We start from the raw sequence: 22,880 nt of genomic DNA, 5'->3' as shown, positions 1-22,880 counted from the left end.
TATTTTATCCTGAAAATGTAAATGTAGTCTTCTTTCTTATCAAAGAAACTGGCATAAATAATAATAATAAAAAAACCTGTTCCAAATTGTAAAATTCTTGAAGAAAAAAACCCTGACCAATTAAAGTTATGCAATTAATGAGTCACAATGGCTTATGCTTCACTGATGACTTACATGTAGTTACCTGATGACTTATATGTAGTTCCCTGATGACTTGCATGTAGTTCCCTGAAATTTGTTGACGCAGATGCTGTTGACAGACTTGGAAATTGTAATGATGACACCCTGGCACATGGCAGACTTCCCAGTATTTTCTGTGCATGTGACATTTTTTCTCGAGTCGCGCTGACCTGTTTTTACCAATGACTTTCCTATAAATAATCATCTCCTTGCGTCAGAGCTTAAAGGGGACACTGCTGCAAGATTGACTTTATGAAAACGGCCTTACATGCGCGACAGTAATCTGGTATGTTTTATCATTCAGTCCTTGAACTCCCTGACAACTGAAATGCATGCTTTACAGTACTTCACTTTGAGGACTGGTTATATAAAGTTTCAAAGTTCTAACTCCGTAACCTGTTGACAGACCCCACTTGAAGACAGTCTCTGTCAAGTCTTGAGTAAACAGATTGTCACAAAACTTGAACTGAGAAAGAATTTACGTGCGAGCTTTTGTTATTGATTAGCCTTGCAGTGTGTAAGAGGGCTCTCATTAAAGATTTTCATCATTTGACAGACTTTGTGATTAACACGGCTAAGGCTGTGTTTAAATGTATAACATACTGAAAACTAAAATAGCATCAAAATTGTGACATGTTTAAATGTATACATGTTTTCTTTTGTTGAATTAAGTGAAGCAAGTCTTGTATTAGAAGTCACTCTGTTTACCTGTTGATATTTTAATTATTACATTGATTACACACAAATCATTACATCGATTGTACACAATTCATTCAAAGTATGGAATCTTCATTTGTCTGAATTTGGGATCATGCAGATGGCATAGGTGTGGATATAGTACTAGGTGTATAAAAATATAAAGAAAAGCTTCCCTTATAGTTGTATGTATTAGCCTGGGTGATTTGGTGCGGTTGGCGTGACCCCCTGGTGTAGACCCTCGTCAGCTGTGTGTCACTGGGTCATCTTGACCTCCACATGCATACACTTCTCACTGGCCTGTTTTCTGGTGCAATCAGGCAGGGCGTGGAAAATGGCAATGGTGTGTGACTAACTGTGAGCAACCCAAGATTTCCTGCCCTTGTTAACTGGGTGCAAAGGGCTCCACTGAGGCACTAAAGGTTCCCTTTCTTGAGAACAGGTGAAGACACGTGGGTAAGGCGTTAGTGCTGTCATTGAGTCTTTCTGTGACATATCTCAACAGAGAATACATTTGTTGATCAAAGAAAGGTACCAGCCTATATGTACATGTATATATGAACATAAATGTAAGTATACAGATGGGCATGTATTGTGGGTCAATGTATGTATCTTATCTAAGGAATACTTGAACGAGCATGTATGAATATGTATGAATATGGATGTTCATGTAAACACACATAAATAAGCTTACAAATTTATGGTGCTGTTCAGTTAGCTTGAAAAGGACATTGAGTAGAGCAGTTCAATGTGGTTGAGGGATTTGGTTATATTTTAAGCTGTTTAAGTTGAAATCCAGGAATGTGTTGAACGATATAAATTTGGATATTCTCAGAGACATAAATTCTGATTTCTTTTCTGATTTTTAAAAAAAAATTTGTGAAGTGCGTGTAAAGTGGATTTTTAAGAGGAAGTGAAGAAGTGCATTTTTGAATTAAAATCTTACTAAGTAAAATACTTATTCTTTGGACATTATTACAGTATAGACTTGCATACTTTTTGTGCATGGTTTTTGTACAGTTATATATAATATCTAGAATGTTCACCTTTCCATATGGGCAAAGTTCAGAAAGAATGAATTGAAATTTTACCTTATGATATTAAGTTTTTGCTTTAGCACCTGAAACAGACTTTGTCTTTAAAAACACATCCACCTTAAATGACTTAAACACATAGCCTTTACTGTATGTGCTAAACCGAAGTAAAAAAAAGAAAAAGAAGACTTCGGTAAAACTTACTGCCGATACTGACATCTCTAAAACCTGACATCTTGTCAGTGCCGACCCTGTTGCCCAGTCCGCTTTTTATCTCCGTTTCATGTGTAACATGCGTTATATTTATTGAATGACCGAAGTGACACTTGTCTGTTCTGAATACCGAAGGGGTATTCCAGTCCTCATTATGCCTAGTGCATGTTAATCCACTTTGTTTAATCCAGCTCCACCAGACTGTCTTTTATCACCACTGGGGGCCAGAGAGGTCAGAGAAGGGAGATAATCCTATGTTAATGAAGACACTCTTGAACTTGATTTTAGTTGGTATATTTTTCTTGGTGTAAATCATTAGCTGAGATCACATTGAGAAATTCAAGATATCAAATGATGAAGTATAGTTGTTTTCTGCCACTTCACTTCCTATACTTCATTGCATTAACCAGTGCTGTTCATGGAGCTGCTCAGAATAAGAGACTTAGTGTGGAAATGTCCGAATGATACAGTTCAGTGTTGGACGAACGACAGAAGCAGTGGTACCTTGGCGAGTTTGAAACAAATTCCCCCGGGTGATATATAATGGCATATTTTTGTGTTGCTACATGTATACTCACCTGTTTTTTTCTAGTCCACTGCATATTTAAAGGAATAAAATTTGAGACAAATGGAGCTTAATTCACCTTGGTTTGGTATAAGTGACATGTACAGCTTGTACGAGGAAGTGACTGTTGTTGTTGTTGCAAATGGAGCTGTCCATAAACGGACATCTTCTCGGAATAGTATACACAGGATATGAACCATCTCTGTCACTAAATGAGGAAAATTTCTAAATGGTACAGACTTCAACAATTCAAGTCCACATTATTAAAATCAGATCTGAGGTAAATGATAAGCCTGGTTTCAGCTGCTGACTTTGAAATGTGTTTCAGGATGGCCCAAATAATTATTTTCACATAATATCTATCTCGTGTGTGCATATGTTACCGTTCAAAAGCTTCCTAAATTTGTAAGGCATTCACATTATCAATTTTTCAAAGTTTGAAATCAAATAATACAAAGAACCTTCACCTTGTGTGTCAAGAGATATTCTATTGTGCTTTTTCTGTTATCGTTGTGGAGTTTTATGTACTGCTTATTCCATCTTTGACTTAAAGTACTGTAATTCTTCAACTGTATTGCATCTTTGTAAGGTGTTTATTCAAGCATATCCTGAAGGCATTATTTTGGTGTAGACTGATAAAATTGTACTTTTTGAGAAACCCGTAAATTGGCCAATCCAACCATCGTAGTTTTGTAAAATTGCTTAAAGTTGCTCTTTCATAGGCGAGAAGGTTAGGGTATATGTGTCCAGAATTATAGACAGAGTTAGAGTGAGGGTTGAGGTAATGACTGATATCATTCTGTCTTTCTGTGAGGTTCTCTGCATAATGCCTGAGAATTTATACATTGGTATACATTTATCCTGTGACCTCAGCTTGTGTTTTCTTAATTTACATTTTTTTTTGCTTATATACATGTTAGCACAGGTACATCTGGTAGCATAACAGTGGTTTTTCGTATATAGGCATACAGGTAACCTGAAGGTATTTTAGACTTACTCATTCTAGTTAAAAAAAAAATGTTCCGAATTCAGTATTTCAGAATTTTTTTTTTTTCTATGTGATTATCGTCTTTTACTTGACGTTGATAATCCGCTAAAGTGAAAAAAAATAAAATAACTAAGAAATGGGTATTAAAGCAAAAGGGCTTTGGTTATAGAGTACATACGGCATGTCTTATATTAGACATATGAAAAGACATCCGGTGCATGTCTGTGTCAGTGCTGCGAACATCTCGAAGAAGTCACCGAGTTCTAGCACAATGAACGTGCATGTGACTGCTGCCACGTCTTGATTATTTCTCTAGTTAACCATGCATGTGAGCGCCTTTTTGACTGAGCTAGATCTGACGACAACACAACTGGGAAATGAATTCCGTCAGATTTTCTGCGCGTGGGCTAGCTGGGTTATGATGACATAACCATGTCATAACGACCTCTCAGGCTCTCTTCACTTTGTTATCTGGTGTTCTTTATCAGGTACGTAGGAAGGCTTACATTTACATGGTCTTGTACGTTATATGATGGCATGTACTTTCCGCGTATATTGTACATGTGTATTGATATCTTTTATCGTCTTTTTGTGGACTAGGGTTTGTGTTAGTCCAGGTTATGCATACATGCTCCATTGGCTAACCCAAACACTTGTACTTGCCGGAGGAAAATATGGACACTCTTCAGATAGTTACATGTATATACCCAAATATGACCATGAATTTCGTCTATGACTAACTTGCCCATTTTTCCCAATTCTGAGAGCTCTGTTAAGTTTAGAAAGGTGTTTTAAGGTTTGCTAGAAACATGGGAGGATATTCTACCAGAAAATGGTAAGTTTCAGCACCAAAAAGTAAGATTTTGTGACCTTTATTTGCCTCTAAAAATGGACTTTTGTGGGTTAAATTTAAAGGTCATTTGGGGTACATTGCATGTGTTCTCTGTTCTGCCTTTGTGTGCAAATCAATATATTACATAACTTGGATTGCTGGAGGGTAACAGTGGTCTCTAATATTTCAGTCAAACTTGACAATACATGTATGAAGGCTGGCTCTGTAATGCTGTCTTATTTATGATGCTGCTTCATTAAAAAACCATGCCTGTGAAAGCAGGAAAGAATTTGTAAAGTTAGTGCAGATATTTCAGCTTTTCACATTATTAAACAAAGTTTCACAAAGTTATCAACATGGCAGTTTTGTCTGGTAACAAACAATTTGCCCCTGTGAGAATATTATTTGGTACTGGACATGTAATGGACCTTGTCTCCCTGCTTATTCCCAGGCTTAAAGGCCCCACACCTCACCAGTACATGTAATACGTGACACCTTATATACTGAGCTTTTGCCAAAGAAATTTGTACCCAGTCTTAGACATGACTAGTCCTGGAATTGAACCCGTGAACTTCACCAACATTTAGAGAGGCAGACACTCAGACAACTCTGGCAATTTTTTAGCTAGTGCAGGACAAAACTGGCAATGATCCAGCTACATTTACATGTACCCCACTTTTTTAAAAAAGATACTATATTGTTTGTGTGGCAGTTTTGTCAACTCTTGTTCTATAATGATTATGCAGAGACACTGCTTGCCTAACTCGGATCAAGCACACCTTTTCGCTTGAATTCCTTAGTATTTTCTACCTGCCTCTAAACATAACAGATCCCACACATCATACAAGTGTTGATGTATTTTCCAGCTGATGCTCACATTCCTGGCTTTGGTATCGAGGATCGAACCAGAACATGAAATTTATGCCAGCGGTAAATTTTTATGCTGCTCCTACACGGGCGTACATGTCAATCCGTCAAATCTACATCTATGTTAGTTTACCAGTGGCATAATAGTAAAAGTATACAAAGACGGGCAGGGCGTAAAAGTGGCCTAGTTATATGTAGTTCATGCACGCCAGCACAAGTGTCAGGTAGGCAACTCGTGAAAGCGCTTGATCACATGTAACACCTGAAGTGCAGCTTACCTGGCTCTCTTCATTTCTGTCACGCTTTGAGGAGCTCCTTTAGCAGTTTGATAAATTAGCTGTTATGAATATTTAAATATTCCATAAATACCTGGGACTGGTTGTATGCCTGTGCAACCTGCATGTCTTTGATCTTATAGGGAGCGCATGCCATACACATATATGTACCTGTATTATAGTGTATACCTGCAGGGGAATATCTAGAGCCATTTTAATTCTGGAAAAAGTTTGGGCTCTCATTTTGAGTTGTATTTCAGAAAATTTCTTTATGAACGGTCACAATGTCACGTTTAAAGTTTGATATCAGAACATTCAGTTTTTTTTGTAGATGATTTTGACATCTCGCCTGTATTTAGATATTCTGCTTCTCAATTTTCTCTCTCATTCTTCTCCTCTAAATAACATTTCAGACGGTCAGGCGGCCATCTTGTGGTATATGTAATAAAAAGTTGGCCAACATTTTTATTACATGTCACATGATGTTGTAGGACTTTTTTTACCCTCAGCAATAAAAGAGCTCGAACTTGGAACTCCCCAGGTGGTATATTAGATACATGAATCAGTAAGAATCAATCAATATGTGTCGAGTGAAAAATGTATTACGTAAGGCGAAACAGATATATGTGCCTTCATGCAACCAGGCAACATTTCAGCTGACTTGAGACAACCAAGTACACCTGTACATAGCGAAAAGGAAAAAGAAATAGTAAAATTTCAGAGAAGCAGGGAGCTTGGTCCTCAAAACTAACGTAAGTAAAATGTTATTAAATGATTTATAGACATACTGCATGTGTTTGTACAGGATTGATATGAGAAATTAATATTCTGGGGAAAAAAAGGCAAAAATAAAATGATTACGTTAGATACATGATACTTAAATGATACATGTTAATTAAACACTGTTGATTTAAAAAAAAATAGTATACTTATTGTACAGCTGAAAAAGTCTAACTTTCAATATTTTGAAGAAAATTAAAAATAATTTGTGTTATCCATCCACCTACATGTACATGTACATGTAGTTGGAAACAGTTGGATGCATTCCTCTCTTGGGTTTTGTTAGGGACATTCAAGTACAAGAGTTGGAGGACCCATCCCTATGGGGCCTCCTCACAGAAGCACTAAATACCAGAGCAGAATGCCTTGGGACAAATTTGACCAGTGGCCAGTTGTGTTTACAAGCTGTGAAGTAATAGCTGGAGTTACATGTACAGTCAGCAGAGAAGGAGGGCCTAGTGGGGTGGGGTTCGAGTTTATGGTATGCTGGACATGGTCATTTGGATCAATTGAGGGTCACGAGGGTAGAACACCCAGGAAATCTTCACCAACAAACTCTACATTTGCTCTTGTTTTATGTACATGTACTTACAGTGGATTGTGTGTCTAGCAAGAGCATAATGAGCAGGTCATGGTTGAGTGGTTTGGACACTGGTTTGTCAGTCGCTGAGACACAGGAGGGTATGAGTTCAGTCTTGGCCTTGTACAGCAAATTTGTAGCTTTCCCTGCAAGCCTTCCTTGAAGACCACTAATACCGTGTACATCACACGAGGGGAAAAATTTGTGAATATTTTGCCAGTGGTTAGTGGTTTTCCAGGGGGAATTTGATTTCACAAACCCACACAGATTTGTATCGACATCTTGCATTTATTTATTCATTTGATTGGTGTTCTACGCTGTACTCAAGAATATTTTACTTATACGACAGCGGCCAGCATTATGGTGGGTGGAAACCGGGCAGACCCCGGGGGTAACCCACAACCATCCGCAGCTTGCAGGCAGACCTTCCCACTTACAGCTGGAGAGGAAGCCAGCATGAGCTTGGCTCAATTTGATGTCAGCATTTTTATTTTGAGCTCTTAAAAGCGAGTGAATGACCAAATATTTCGACTGCTGAAATGCACCTAAAAATAAAAACTGAATGAACTATGTAGTATCCGCTTTATCATTTTTACTGCAAAATTAAACTTTTATCAGGTTTCATTTTAATTTTCCTTCATATTTTACGATCTCCCTTCTGTAGTTCTTCTACCTTGTGGCATGTTTACACGATGTTTGTTGAAGTACATATATATTCTGAGGGCCTTATTCTACATGTACGGCAAATGTAAACTGATAGAATCATGCTTTTTATAAAATCCTGAACTTGACTATCCATACCAGTGTTGTTTTGTCTCCAGTTATCAAAGTTACAAACGGTAAATTTATCTGACTGAAATTTGTTTTGTAAGATGGGATATGGCTCTCTGTCGAGAAATGAGAGTGTATATGCATACCCTATGAATGAATGAAGTTCTATTGAGTGGGGAGAACATGGCTGTTCTTAAGGGCCAGGAATTAGCAGGAAGTTATAGAGGAAGTCCATTCTCAGTTTGAAAATTGCTTCCCCGATGAAAACTAGGTGAATTGACTGGGCCACTTGATGACTAATATGAAGAGTCGGGCTGAGGTTTGTGAACAAACTCGACAGGAAGTGTTATGTAAATATCTCGCAGCAGTTTGGGTGGTGCTTGTACAGTACATAGCCTGTCAGTTAAACAAGTTATGCGGACACAAATTACATGTACATGTGGGACACTAGAAACATTCTTCTTTCAACATTGCTACAGAGTTTACGTGTAGTGTATTTCACCCTAATGTTTGGTATGTAAAAAAAAAATGCACTTTTCAGAAACACATTAAAGGTATTGAAATGATACTGCGATGCCAACAGCTAACTTTTTCTGATAAGAGAAAAATCCGGCTTTTCAGAAATTCATCAATGGCTTTGTAATGTGGATGAATCATGGTTAGTGCATCATCTGAAAAATGCTAAACTTTAGGTGACTAGCTGTCATTTGCTGTTTTAAATATAGTTTGAGAGGACACACATGATGAGGGACAACAGCTGGGCAGGGTTTGACAGTTAAGGTAGATCATGACATCAGGTATTTGTTCAGTAAAGTTCACTAGCATTCATGGTGGTGCATTTAAATATATACTAAAATTTACAGACATTAAAGTCCGGTCAAAGCCAACACAAATACCAAAATTTCATGTAATTTACTGAAAGACTGTTGCAGTTTATCTGTACATTTATTATATATCATTTTCACAGTTTATTTTTTGTTTTATATACTTTACAGGCGAATGCTGTTATTACTACCCTATTGTTTACATGGATGTATGTCCATGTAGATTGATAATATACATGTACATGTTTGATCTGATAACAAAGAACATTTCTATCTCTGCTAAACATAATTTTGTCTACGTGCAGGTTGTGAGTGTGTGTAGGGCAATAATTGTGGCTGTACATAAAGAAATTGGTTTCATTTACACAGCGAAAAAATTGCCTACTAATATTGAATTGACTTAGCAAGATTGAATGATTGAATGATTATGGCTTAATAAGAATGAATGATTATGGCTTAACACAAATGAATGATTTAATGATTATCGCTTAATAAGAATGAATGACCATGGCTTAACACGAGTGAATGAATGATTATTGCTTAACATGATTGAATGTTTGAATGATTATGGTTTAACATGAATGAATGATTGAATGATTATGACTTAACACAAATGAATGATTTATAGCTTAACAAGAATGGATAATTATGGCTTAACATGAAAGAATGATTGAATGATTAAGGCTGAAAAAGAATGAATGATTGAATGATTATGGCTTAACGCTGCTTTGGCAATATTGCATCACTGTTGTCGAGCACATTACTGTTCATTTGTACATGAAGTTGTCTAAGATGTCAGAAATGACTAAACTTCATGCCTCGTTTTGCAGTCTGATGTCAGTTTACTGTCTTCTTTTCAAGAGAGGCAGTGCTGTAACTAACATTACTTGTAAGTCACCATTGACAACTTTATCAGCAATGTTCAAAGCGACACCTGTGAGTGCAATCAACAAATTAATATTTGAAGTTGTGCTTAAACCCCGAAGCAACCTAAATGACCCATAATTTCATCCATGGATAAACTGCTCATGTTTCCAGATTCTGAGGGTTTGATTTATTTTAGAAAGGCTTTCTGATGTTTGTTTGGAAGATGGGATGATATCCTGCTAGGAAAATGTAAGTTTCAATTTTATGGGTAATGTCTTATAACGTTTATTTGCCTCCAAAGATGCATTTTGTTGGTCAAAATTTTAGGTCATTTAGGGTAAGTGACCTATATGTGTAATGTTTTGGTCTAAAAATTGCAATTTGGACGCCACTAAATGTCATAATGTTATTGCATTTATTGCTGACACTTACATTTTTCTATCAGGATATTATCCTACTTTCATAACAAACCTTAAATCGTAGATGTGCATGTACCTTGCTAATCCACTGAGGCTAATACATCAATTTCAAGACATACTGTGGACAGTTTCCCTTATTTCGTACCTGTATACCTGTGGCAGCCTAGGTTAAAATGCACTGATTCGCCCAGCTGTGCCATAAAGCACAAACGGACATCACGGTGATGTTGTAACCCCCGAAAACATAAAATAACAGTATTACTACAGTTGTATGTATATTTGCTTGTTTGTTGTGAGGGAAATATTAAGTGTTTCTGTGGGTAATACCTTTACATGTACACGGTGACCAAGGATCCATGCATCATAATTTATCTGTTTTGTCTGTTAATTTGGCCAGTGATAGGTATATAACACTGAAATCTTGCCACGTGGGGTGGTTAGCCAGCTTTGTTTTATTCCCTCGAAGACAGTCACTTACGTAGCTGTGTTTAAGTGTAGTTGTTGTGTTTGCTTCAGCCGCCAATGAATGCGTTATTACTCTAACGGGACCAGTTTGTAGTCAAACTGCTATTGATTTTAGACGTCCCGACGACATGGAACCAACTTACGTAATTGGAGTCTGTGTTGGTGGTGGAATCCAAGCCCGTGCCAGACAGCAAGATTGTTGTTCAGTATTCAAGATGAATGATGAGCAGTTTGCATGTGCTAATTATTATTTTTAAATGAATAAGATGGCTTGTAGTGTTTTCCGAGAAATCACTATGTCAAATTGCCCCTTTTATGAACTAAAATTTTTTGTTTGTCCACATTTTTTGGATTCCAAGGCTGTCTCCCAGGTGTAGACTCAAATTGCAGAACTATACCCAATTCAAATTAGAAACCCTAGAATTGAAATGTAGAACTTCCATGTACCTCCTTAAGATACAAGCGATAAGGTTTATCAAGCATCATAGGGGCAGGGGCATATGTAGAGTGTATAGCATTGAAACGTTAAGACCCAGTAGTTACAATTTAGAGGAAAAAGTATAGCCTGGGCTGAATGATGCCTAGAGGTTGAAGTCCAATAATACATCATATATACACTATGTAATACAGTTCCTAAGTAGTACAGTAGTTATAAATCTTTGATACATGTATTTATTATACTAAAAGACTTTAAAAATGCATTACTCTCACAGACAACCAGTGAAAGTGAAAGGTGTTTATTATTAAAGGAAAGCGGGTTTATCTGTCAACAAACCAAAGAGGACTATCACCCTCACCAGAATCTTGTTCATTACCAATCACAAATATGTTTGTCTCAATAATTTTTTTTCTTTTGCTTGAATTATATAGAAATTTCACCATCTTCTGTGCTATGTGTTTTCAAGGTATCACAGTATTATATTATATTATATTATATTATTATATACTCATACATGTACATGTCACCGGCCCCGTTAGCACTGTTGGTAGAGCGTCCGTCTTCGTGAGGCGGCAGATCCAGGGTCAATCCTGGGTCAAGTCACATTTAAGGCCTTAAAAGAGAAAGTTACACCCTTGCTTGAGGTTCACCTTGAAGGGGATGGTGTAACGACTGGTTGACCTGTATCAGTATACTGGCTCTGGCGGTGCGGCTTACTTGCCTTTGGTAAGTCGTCTCAGTAAGCAGCTCTACATAAAAGAGCGATGGAAATCCATCCTGCAAAAAGGAGGCACATTACATAGACTCTAAGGATTCCTTCGTCATCATATGAAAAATTGTTAAGTACGACATTAAACCCCAAGCACGCACTCAAATGTACATGTCAGTGAGTTCAAATCCAGCTATTTGCTGCCTTCCTCTCTGGCTGTATGTGCGAAGGTCTGCCAGCAACCCGCGGAAGGTCGTGGGTTTTCCCTCGGAGTCTACCTGGTTTTCCCCCATCATAATGCTGGCCGTCGTCATACAAATGAAATAGTCTTGAGTACAGCGTGAAACATAAAATGAAATAAATATATAAATAAATAAATAAATAAACCTGATCAGGGCCATGCATGTACATGTATGTAGAAAAAAAAAATTGAAGGCTCAGATTATAAACTTTAAAGATGGCATTGTGATAATGATTAAAGAAATTTTAGAGAATTGTAATAACAAATGATACTCTGACAGATCTTTATGCCAGTGAAGGAAAGAAGGTCGTACGAAAGTTTAACTTTTTATTGGTGAACTGTCATATTCTTTTTCTACAGTTGCTACTATTTAGTGGCCTTACTGTGTGATTGGTTTGGGTACGCAAGTGTTACATCCAAAACTTACATGTCTCTGATTATGGCCCATGCGATAATAACAGAGTTTGTGTTGAAGCTTCACCTGAGAGACGTTTATTACGCGAAAATTTATCATGTAAGGTGACACAGCCCACATAAAGTTAACATTACCTGAGATTAACATTGCTTCTACCTGACATTAGGATAAATGACCAAAAACTTCGCCCGTGACTGGAGTTGCATATTTTACCCAATGCTGAGAATTGTTGGTCTTAGAAAGATGTGTTCTATTTGTATGGAAGGATGACATCCTGATACTGAAAAACAAAAATATCAATGTCAGTTGCCAAAAGTAATATTTCAAAACATTTATTTGCTTTTAAAAATGTAATTCTTTTTTGGCGAAGTTTTAGGTTATTAACGGTACATCTATAGGTACACATGTACAAGTCCCTGATATTAACATTACCTGAAATTTAACCCTTGTTAATGAAACCCTGTAAGATTTAGTGGCCTTTGGGGGTGTATGTAGCAACTAACTGAAGCAGACTCGATGTAAGAGACCCCCAAAAGTTAAGGATGTGCCAGGTTGTGTCAGGTGTGTGTTGGTAATCAGACCTACCGGGAACATTGAAAACAGCACCCCGTAAATCTCTGTAATGACTGTATTTAGTGTAAAGCTAGTCCCTCTAGGCTACTGTAAAGTTCCTGATAATTGTAGTTGTTCCCTTGTCAGTTGGTGTGAATGTATTGCATCATGTCCATCTGGTATCAAAACGGAGCCAGGTAGGATCTAAATTGTTTCAAACTAGATTTTAAGCTGCTAAACTTGAATGTCACATGAATATAATCTGTGCAATACGTTCAATTGAAGCAACCATATTTTGTGGATAGCAAAATAATGGGACATTACTACTGTGCTTTAACTTGTTCTTTGTAGCCCAGACAGCCCATTTTAAAATGCCAAAAACACCTGATTCATCGAGGAAGATATCATGAAATAAACAAAAATATATTTGGAATCGAATGAAATGACCTTTCAGACAAGGCTGCTCATTTCTGGGTGGTTCTTTCTGGTGTGTGTTGAAAGACTTGGATGTTAGATGTGTATGTTGGACATCAGGGCCTGGTTGTTCAAAACTGGTTCAAGGCTTAATATCATACTTAAGTTTAAACCAAGTCCTCAATTTTGTACTTAGCTTAAAAAAAAAGGTGGGTTAACATAATATTAAATATGAACTAAATCTGCTGCTGTTATACTTTGGCTTTGGAGAACTGCATTGGTTGCATTGAGTTTGGCTAAAAAATTTAAATACAAAATATGACTTAATACCAGTACTAGTTAATACAGTTTCAAACAACGGGGCCCTGGGTTTTAGGTTTTGATAGGATGCTATGTACATGTACTTGTACAGTGTAGATTACTGCGATAAGAAAACGGAACGTTGAGAAAAATAGATTTCCGAAGTTTTGGAAGAGTACAAGCCATGACGGTTCTGCTAGTGATAAGTCGTGATATAAGTTGAATCAAGAAATAAGTTCAGTTTAAATTTAGTTGTTCATCCATGTGCCAAGGTTACGTGTATGCAGGGCTTTCAGTTTGAATTAGAGAGGGCGGCCAGAGATCAAAAGTGGGCAGCTGAATTGAAAGTGATTCTTGCACAGTTACTGTTGTTTTGAATGGTCAGAATATCCAAGGTAGACGGCTACAGCTACAACTGTAGACAGCTGTCTGCAGCCTGCTATGGTCAGAATATCCAAAGTAGACGGCTACAGGGATGGCTGTAGACAGCTGTCTGCAGCCTGCTATGGTCAGAATATCCAAAGTAGGCAGCTACAGAGGTAGCTGTGGACAGCTGTCTGCAGCCTGCTATGGTCAGAATATCCAAAGTAGGCGGCTACAGAGATAGCTGTAGACAGCTGTCTGCAGCCTGCTATGGTCAGAATACCCAAAGTAGGCAGCTTCAGAGATAGCTGTAGACAGCTGTCTGCAGCCTGCTATGGTCAGAATATCCAAAGTAGACGGCTACAGCTACAACTGTAGACAGCTGTCTGCAGCCTGCTATGGTCAGAATATCCAGAGTAGACGGCTACAGCTACAACTGTAGACAGCTGTCTGCAGCCTGCTATGGTCAGAATATCCAAAGTAGGTGGCTACAGAGATAGCTGTAGACAGCTGTCTGCAGCCTGCTATGGTCAGAATATCCAGAGTAGACAGCTACAGCTACAACTGTAGACAGCTGTCTGCAGCCTGCTATGGTCAGAATACCCAAAGTAGGCAGCTACAGAGATAGCTGTAGACAGCTGTCTGCAGCCTGCTATGGTCAGAATATCCAGAGTAGACGGCTACAGCTACAACTGTAGACAGCTGTCTGCTGCCTGCTATGGTCAGAATATCCAGAGTAGACGGCTACAGCTACAGCTGTAGACAGCTGCCTGCTGCCTGCTATGGTCAGAATATCCAGAGTAGACGGCTACAGCTACAACTGTAGACAGCTGTCTGCAGCCTGCTATGGTCAGAATATCCAAAGTAGACGGCTACAGCTACAACTGTAGACAGCTGTCTGCTGCCTGCTATGGTCAGAATATCCAAAGTAGACGGCTACAGCTACAACTGTAGACAGCTGTCTGCTGCCTGCTATGGTCAGAATATCCAAAGTAGACGGCTACAGCTACAACTGTAGACAGCTGTCTGCAGCCTGCTATGGTCAGAATATCCAAAGTAGACGGCTACAGCTACAACTGTAGACAGCTGTCTGCAGCCTGCTATGGTCAGAATATCCAAAGTAGACGGTTACAGCTACAACTGTAGACAGCTGTCTGCTGCCTGCTACATGGTCTTTTTGAATACCCTATATATATGTATATATATGTGTGTGTGTGTGTGTGTGTGTACAGGATCAAGAATGTAAAGGTGGGTTGGTAGTACAGGCTTGTGATGGTGAATCTACATTTCAATATCATGTGTAGATGTGCACATAATGTTGGCAATGGACAATGCCTCTGAGGCGATTTGCACAGTCTAATGTCTGTTGACCATTCATATCATGTGGTATGCATATCTCAACATCACAAGTGGGAAGTGCGTCAGGAGCTCGCCAAAGGTTGCAGTTTTTCCTGTGGCACTGCTGTTGCGTCTACCTATAAAACTGGCTACAGTACAGCTTTGAAGAACATATAAAATACTGTTCAAAATCAGAATTTCTGCATGTTTGCTTATGAGTATGTCATTCTGTGAATCAGTACCAGTGCCTAGCAACTGTACAGATGTGTATATATGTGTATGCCTGGCTTGATTGAACAACCAAAGATAACAGTTTACTCAGATATAGTCTCCATCGGGAGTCTTTTCATGCTCATTAATTTTATGGTTTATTCTCCAGAAGAAAAGGCAGGAGACGCAAAAGGAAAGACTACAACTGCAAGCTGAATGCTGGATGGATGGATATATATAAATGCATATAGATGGCTTGCCTTTCATTCTGGAACTATTTTTGTTCCTCTCTTTGTATTTTGAAAACCGACCACTAGACGAAGCTCTGAAAGTATCGTTGTCTTGTGGATGTTTGTCCTGTGTCGTAATAGGCAGTACATGTATCACTCTTGCCTAATGACAAATTGGCTTACATTTGCGGTGTGGTGGATTTTATCAAGTGGAAATTCATCCTCAAGTTTGAACGTGTGTATTTCGGCAGTGTTTTCCAAGACCTTAGTGGCATAATGCCATCACAAATCAAAAGCCTGTTAGCTTGTGCCTGTGTTTGTCAATTCAGCACAAGATGGTGTTATTTATGGCATTGCATGACGGATAATTTAGCATCTGACAGTTTCATCGATCGGTTTCTTGTTGAGAAAAGATCTAATTTGACGACGTGACTGTAGAAACCGCTGTTGTTTAGAATATTTAAGCTGTCTCATTTGTTAGGAGTTTAAATTCCATCAGTACATCGTGTAGCTCTGATGACCTTAAGTAATGGTTGCTTAACCACTCCTTTAAAAACCTGACTGCTCAGTTAAACAATAATGAACATGGCACGAAATGCCAGTCAGATAAAGAAGTATTTTACTAATAATGTTAAAAGAAACAGAAGTACTTTTTGAGTGCCATTTGTTGTCGAGAGAAAGTGTCGCCTCACCAACATTGAGAATCTGGGAATGTGTACACGTATATATGTTGTTTTTTGTGCATTCTGTCTGTAGATTTGCTGTAAAGCTTCGAATATGCCAAATCTAGCCGTAAGACAAAACTTGATTTAGCCGTTGCATCAGGTGTCAAGCACCTGTTTGTGTGACATAGCAACGCAGCTCCACTGGAATTGACGCGAGTTTTACTCGGTCATATTTTTCTGGCTTTTTAAGAAATCCGCGACTGCATCTGACTGACTGACTGACTGGAGCCTTGTCGCAATCATGTACGTACATGTATGACACACAGTCTTTCTTTAGAAAGGATTGCAGCCAATCACAGTCAGTCATATGAAACGTCATCGAAATGGGAGTGGCAGAAAGTTTATTTGCTATTAAGGAAATCCAAAGAAAAAGTTTCTACCAGTTGTCACATGTACATGTACACAGTGTGTGCTTCAGCCTTAGTCATCTGGCCATCAGCAACTGGAACCAACTCCACATGACCAGTTGAGTTGGATGGAGTTGTATCTTTTAATTCTTGCATTTGCTGAGCTCAAAATCATGTTGTCATTTATTATAATATCAAGTGGTCTTCTCCTTTGCAGATTTGTTTGGTAAAACACTGATGCTAGCAGTTTTGGTTTTTTGAATAACCAGCCAGAAGTTTTCACTGGGAGCACACTTCAGGTAAGAATTTCAGTATCTAGGCATCCTATTCATGATTTTTTTTGTGGTTCATTTCTTGGAATTTCAATGTATGTAGAAGTACCTGTATAAGGCCTACATGTACATGTAGTTTAATTTTAAAAACTTGGGACAAATACCATAAACAGAACTTTACAAACAGGTGTAAATTTTGTTTATCGTTTAGTTCATACACTGATTTCTGAATGAAGTTCCCTTATTTTTCAACCTTTTCAACCACCTCTGCAGCCAATATTTTGAAACATTCAAGGAAATAATTTGCAGAGTTTTAATTAGTGATGAAAAAAAAAGATCATTTTAGTGTCATTTTTAAAATAAGTGTATGCATAAATTCCACTGTGGGTTGAAGATTTACAGTAGTTACTAGTATCATGTCTTGCATGTACCGAATGCTATCATATATTCCATAACAAGGGTTAATCGGTGGGTGATTTGTTACGTTAAGAACACCTGTGAATCAAGAGGTAAATGGAGGGTGTGAGATTTGGGTTAAGGGCCTGGGGACATTGGCAGAGGTAATTTTATATCTACTTCATGTTGGTTTGAAATGGAGGAAATTTGTTGAGCAAGTTACTGTGGAAGGTGAACTCACTGGGAGGTGTGTGTGGTGTGTGGCAGAGGTTGCTATCCATCATGCTGTCACTGTGAGCAGTGTAATGTGGCAGAGGTTTACAGCCTATCATCCTCCTCACAGATTTATGGTCCATGAAAGATTAGATTCACAGCAGGTGTTGCTGTAAGGACTAACTGTATCTTAAGTGGGAAAGTTTTGCTGGAAAGAAACAGTATGAAAAAAAAAAAAGTATAAACTGAAAAGATGTACGCATTTGTGTGTACCTGTACTGTATAAGTTTTAAGAAAATATGTTTGATCTATTGGCTTCAAAAAAATTGTTTGTGAAGGATTAGACTAAATAAACAGAAATAAATCTTAAAATGAAGTCTAGTGTGAGTAGACTTTCTTCTGTTTTTGTGTGAATGCACCCGAAACAGAAAGAATGGAATTATTGACTGGCTGTTCAATGATGTCACTTGCCTATATTTTAACCAATCGTGTTCCAGTACAGAAGTACCGTTTACATAATCACGAATGTAATCTCACTATTTTAACCGAATTGATGGCTTTCCTACTCAGTTTCTTGGCTTAGTTTTTTATTATCTTCCTTAACTGGCAAAAATGACATCAGTGGAGATATCCAGCTCAACAACTTGACAGCTGGTGTTTTTCTTCTTTCACCAAATGGGGAGTTCTAAGTAGGGAAGCTGTTGTAGTGATAGGGGTGCAGTTTGTATCCTCACAGCCCAAGTCAGGGATGAGTGTCAGGTGGAGAGAATATTCCCGGCAGAGGGAGGAACAGTCTGTGCAGTAACCAATCAGGAAGTTGTACATCTACCACTTTGATTGATGACCAAGGGGCAGTTCATTGTCTTTACAGCACAGCTCCGTTGACTTTTACATGTAACACCCAGTTTGGTGACCTGTAATATTCTTGCGTAGGATGAAAAGACATAAATGTAAACATGATGTGAGCTTCCTACATGTGAAAAGTTACTTGTAAATTTGGTCTTTGTGTGTCGCATTCATGTGCCTCTTACAGGCAAGCTATTTTATGTTTAGAGCTGTATTAATTTTGTCTGACAAGTTGTATTTAGACTCCCCTCCCCTCCTCCCTCACCCCAAAATATACTGGGCTAAATTGATTTAGAATCTCTCTGACATCATGTTACATTCAGAGCCACTGACTGAATTCTGACATCATGTTACATTTAGAGCCACTGACTGAATTCTGACATATGTTACATTCAGAGCCCCTGACTGAATTCTGACATCGTGCTATGTTCAGAACCCCTGACTGAATTCTGACATCATGTTACATTTAGAACCCTTGACTGAATTCTGACATGTTACATATAGGGACCCTGACTGAATTCTGGCATGTTACATTCAGAGTCACCAATTGAATTCTGACATCATGTTACATTTAGAGCCACTGACTGAATTCTGACATCATGTTACATTTAGAGCCCCTCACTGAATTCTGACATCATTTTACATTTAGCGAACCTCACTGAATTCTGACATCATTTTACATTTAGAGGCTACATGTATGACTGAATTCTGACATCATTTTACATTTAGAGCCCCTCACTGAATTCTGACATCATGTTACATTTAGAGGCTATGACTGAATTCTGACATCATTTTAGAGCCGCTGATTGAATTGATGTAGATTCTCTCTGGCATTGCTTTACATTCAAAGCTTCCTGGCTAGCCTGTTGGAATTGATGTTGATTTTCTGTGACATCATGCTACATGCATGTTCAAGCACACTTTTTTGAATTTATGTTGAGCTTCTGTGACATCATCCTATGGTCAGGCCCTCGTGTTTGAATTGATGTAGGATCTCTCTGATATCCCATTACATTGAAAGCTTCCTGGCTGAAATGATGTTGATTTTCTGTGACATCTTGTGTTCAGGATGAATGTAATCTGTGACGTCCTCTTATATTCAGGCCCATGTGTGTAAAATGATGTAAAATCTTTCTGATATCATTTTCATAATCATTCACCCAACTCAGTGATATGATGTTGATTTTCGTTGTCATGTTCAGGCACCCTAGCTAGCGGTTTGAATTGATGAATTGATCTCTGAAATTATGTTACATTTAAAGCCTACTGGCAGAAATAATGTTGATTTTTTGTGACACCGTGCTACTTTCCTTGAAGGATGCCTGTAAGAAGAAGAGAAAGGTTTGTTTCCACAGCCTGGTACTGAGGACAGGCCATTTTCCATTGCGCTGTCACTGGATATTAACGATGCGCTGGTAAAACGGACATTGAGCCGCAATACAAGATAATTAGCGCTTTAAGGGACTCGTGCAGCATTGATTTTGTTTGATGAAGAAGCCATTATGCGCTCATTCATTGTATGCTGAGCATCAAGTAATCTGCGTGTGTAGCTGGCAAACAATGCCATTGAGCGAAACTATGTGTGTCCAAAAGCCACCGTAAACAACGATGATGTGTTTTTAGAGATGAAAGCTTTATTGAGCTAATCAGAATGGGGGGATGATTATTATTTCAACATGAGTTTGGTTTGTGCCAGTTTTGTCGTGCCAGGACTAAATAAGCCTGAAGTGGTTTCAGTTTAGATTTGTAGACATTCAAGCGTTACCGTATTAGGCATTTGTGTAGGGCATTTTGCCTGCTACAGAATCTATAAAGATACTTGCATTGATCTGGTTAGTCATGCATGATTTGACTGTTTTTTTACTCTGACCCGTGATTGTTTGGTGGTGGTGGTGGTGGTGTGTTTGTGGAAGGGGGAGGGGAGTCGGGAGAGGGGGGTTGGGGGGTGGGGTCGGGGGGTGGGGTCAAGGCGAAGGGATTCTTATTCCTCAGCCTTTTTGTATATATGAAAGAGCAAAAGTCAGTTCTATACCTGTGCACATTTTTCTTTGATTTTGATGACACAACTACATTGGTTGGATTGGCCAATTTCAGGACTTCACAAAAAGTATAATTTTATCAGTCTACACAGAATAATGCTTTCAGAATATGCCTGAATAAACACCTTGCAAATATGTGAAAAGTTTAAATAATTACAATAGATGCATTTTATAGTGGCGGCCGAGAGATTAGCTTAGTGTCTGACTTTTGTCAGACATCTGTAGGTGCTGAAGTTGGTTGAACCAAATAATGTGCTCTGAAAACTAGCTGTACTGCACTGAAGTCTTTACATTGAAATCGCGCAAGTTTGCGTGTACACTGGGTTTTGTATCACATACATGTACATAATGTAATAAATGTTTGTAAGGGTTATGTAAGTGAAGTGATGAACTGAGCTTGAGCCAAACATACGTTTTGTAATTTGAACACATCTGGCTGAGATGAAATTTAGGAGTTAGGAGCAGGCAGTACATTTGTTTGTCATTCTGATGACCTGACATTTTTCAGGTAACAAAAAGAAAAAAAAAAAACTTACGGTAGTAAAAAGATAGACAGTCACTAGATTTCATAGACAACATCACAAATTACATTGATTTCATTTTCGACGTGTATACAACAACTCAAGTAGAAAGATAAATAATTTGTGGGATCAGATCCTACTGTCTGTAATACAGTTAAACATAGACCTGCAGTTGTATCCAGCAGTTATGGCAGTTGTACAGGAGATATTTCATTAAATTCAATTCAAAAGCACATTTAAATTTATTCTGTCATTTGTATTTGTGTATGCATGTAAATTTGTGTTGTAGTTATTGTTAACATCTCTTCCCGCTAAACCATCATAACCTCTATAATTCATCAACAGCCAATGATTTTAGGGTATCCAATGTATATGTATGTAGCTTTTGTGGCTTTTCTCTAGCCAAAGTTTCTCTTTGGATAATCTCCTGTATTTTAGATTTAGTCAGTCATTTCTATTTGTGTTATATATGTAAAATTGTGTTGTAGTTACTGTTAACATCCAGCTGGAACATCGTGACCTCTCAATTGTGTATAATTAGGCTCTGATTGAGGAGTATATCAAGTATTTGTGGATAATTCTGTAGCAATCGTTTCTAATTGGATAACCTCGCGAGTGGGCCAGATGGAGTTTTAATTTCAATGTGAACTGAGTGCGGGTTGAAGATTGCGAGAATCATTGAAGCTTCAGTGAGCCACCAAAGATCCCCAACCGGCTACACAGCTTGATTTATTCCCTTCCAGCATGCGTGCAGAGGTTTTTATCGTATTCTGCGTTTTCCGCTAAATTAACCTAACAAAGTAGGTCGTATCAGTTTGTCCATGTGTACACATGCGATGTCGTAATGACTGGTGTTGAAATTCCAAGACTAGTTGTGTACTGTTTTTGGATTATAGTTTCGTAAAGAAACTAAGAAAAGCTATTCTGAATATGTACTATAACCATTTTGAAAAGGAACAATAAGGATTGTAGTCAGTCTGCTGCAACCCCTAAAAAGAAGTCTTTCTAAAAAAAAAAAAAAATGTATCAACAAAAGGGAAAATTAGAAAACTGCTTTGAAAATATCTATGAAAAAAAATTTAAAAAAAAATTCCTATGTGAGGTACTTAATTTTTTTTTTTAATCATTTAGAGTAGTCTGCAGATTAATCCGAATATGGATCCATGCTTCTACAAGTACGTGTATATACGCAGACTACGTTTCTCTTTAGTCTATGCCCCCTGGGCCTACATGCACTACTTTAGGTTGTGATGTGCTGGTTCAATCCCAGCATTGGGAATTTGTGGATTCCTGGGTTCTCACTATTCTTGGAGTCTTGATGACAGTTGACGATACCTGTTGCTTGTATTGCCATTTGCACAGTCCATCATTTGTTGCAAACCACTGCTCTTCTACCCAAAGGGGATGCATATATAACGTGGGAAAGTTTGTCTGTAACCTGCCCAAAGGTCGGTAATTTAACACAGGCACATTTTACATGTGAGTGTAAAATTCTGGCGTGCGGTGTTGATGATCAAAGAAGTAAATAAATAGATAAATATACATGTTGACCCTTTTAGTCTACAGTTCATGTTGATATATATGGAGGACCTATACCCATCGGTCTTGCACGTCTGTAATATGTACCTGTTATGGTATCAGGGTCATCCAGCAAATTGCGGGTGGACATGGGGTTCCGTCCACCATGATGCTGGCCGTCGTTGTATAAGTGAAATAATCTTGAGTACGGTGTAAAACACCAATCAAATAAATAAATAAATAAATATACATGTATTATCAAGGTACATCTGGAGTCCTCAAAGGTCAATGAAGCATCTGGGTAGGGAACAGATCTAGGGCATAAATTGAAACATTGGGCACGTAAGGCTACTAAGGGGAGATTGAAAAGGGCGATTGGTCAGTAGACTATCCCTGAATGACAGCTTCTCCGTGTTAATCTTAGTCTGTATGTGTT

At 38.1% G+C, this 22,880-nt stretch overlaps 1 protein-coding gene across 1 annotated transcript in view; it reads left to right on the top strand.

The window, feature by feature from the left end:
* LOC135464646 (retinoic acid receptor gamma-like) overlaps nt 1–22,880 on the top strand; it is an 83,724-nt gene that overhangs the window by 9,897 nt on the left and 50,947 nt on the right. Inside the window, 1 exon segment of the mRNA XM_064742125.1 lies at nt 16,857–16,938. The gene's annotated coding sequence lies outside the window, so the exon portion shown is untranslated.

The sequence above is a fragment of the Liolophura sinensis genome, chromosome 4 (assembly GCF_032854445.1).
Source record: "Liolophura sinensis isolate JHLJ2023 chromosome 4, CUHK_Ljap_v2, whole genome shotgun sequence".
NCBI classification, from domain to species: Eukaryota; Metazoa; Mollusca; class Polyplacophora; order Chitonida; family Chitonidae; genus Liolophura; species Liolophura sinensis.
This window is presented reverse-complemented; position numbering and strand designations above follow the sequence as displayed.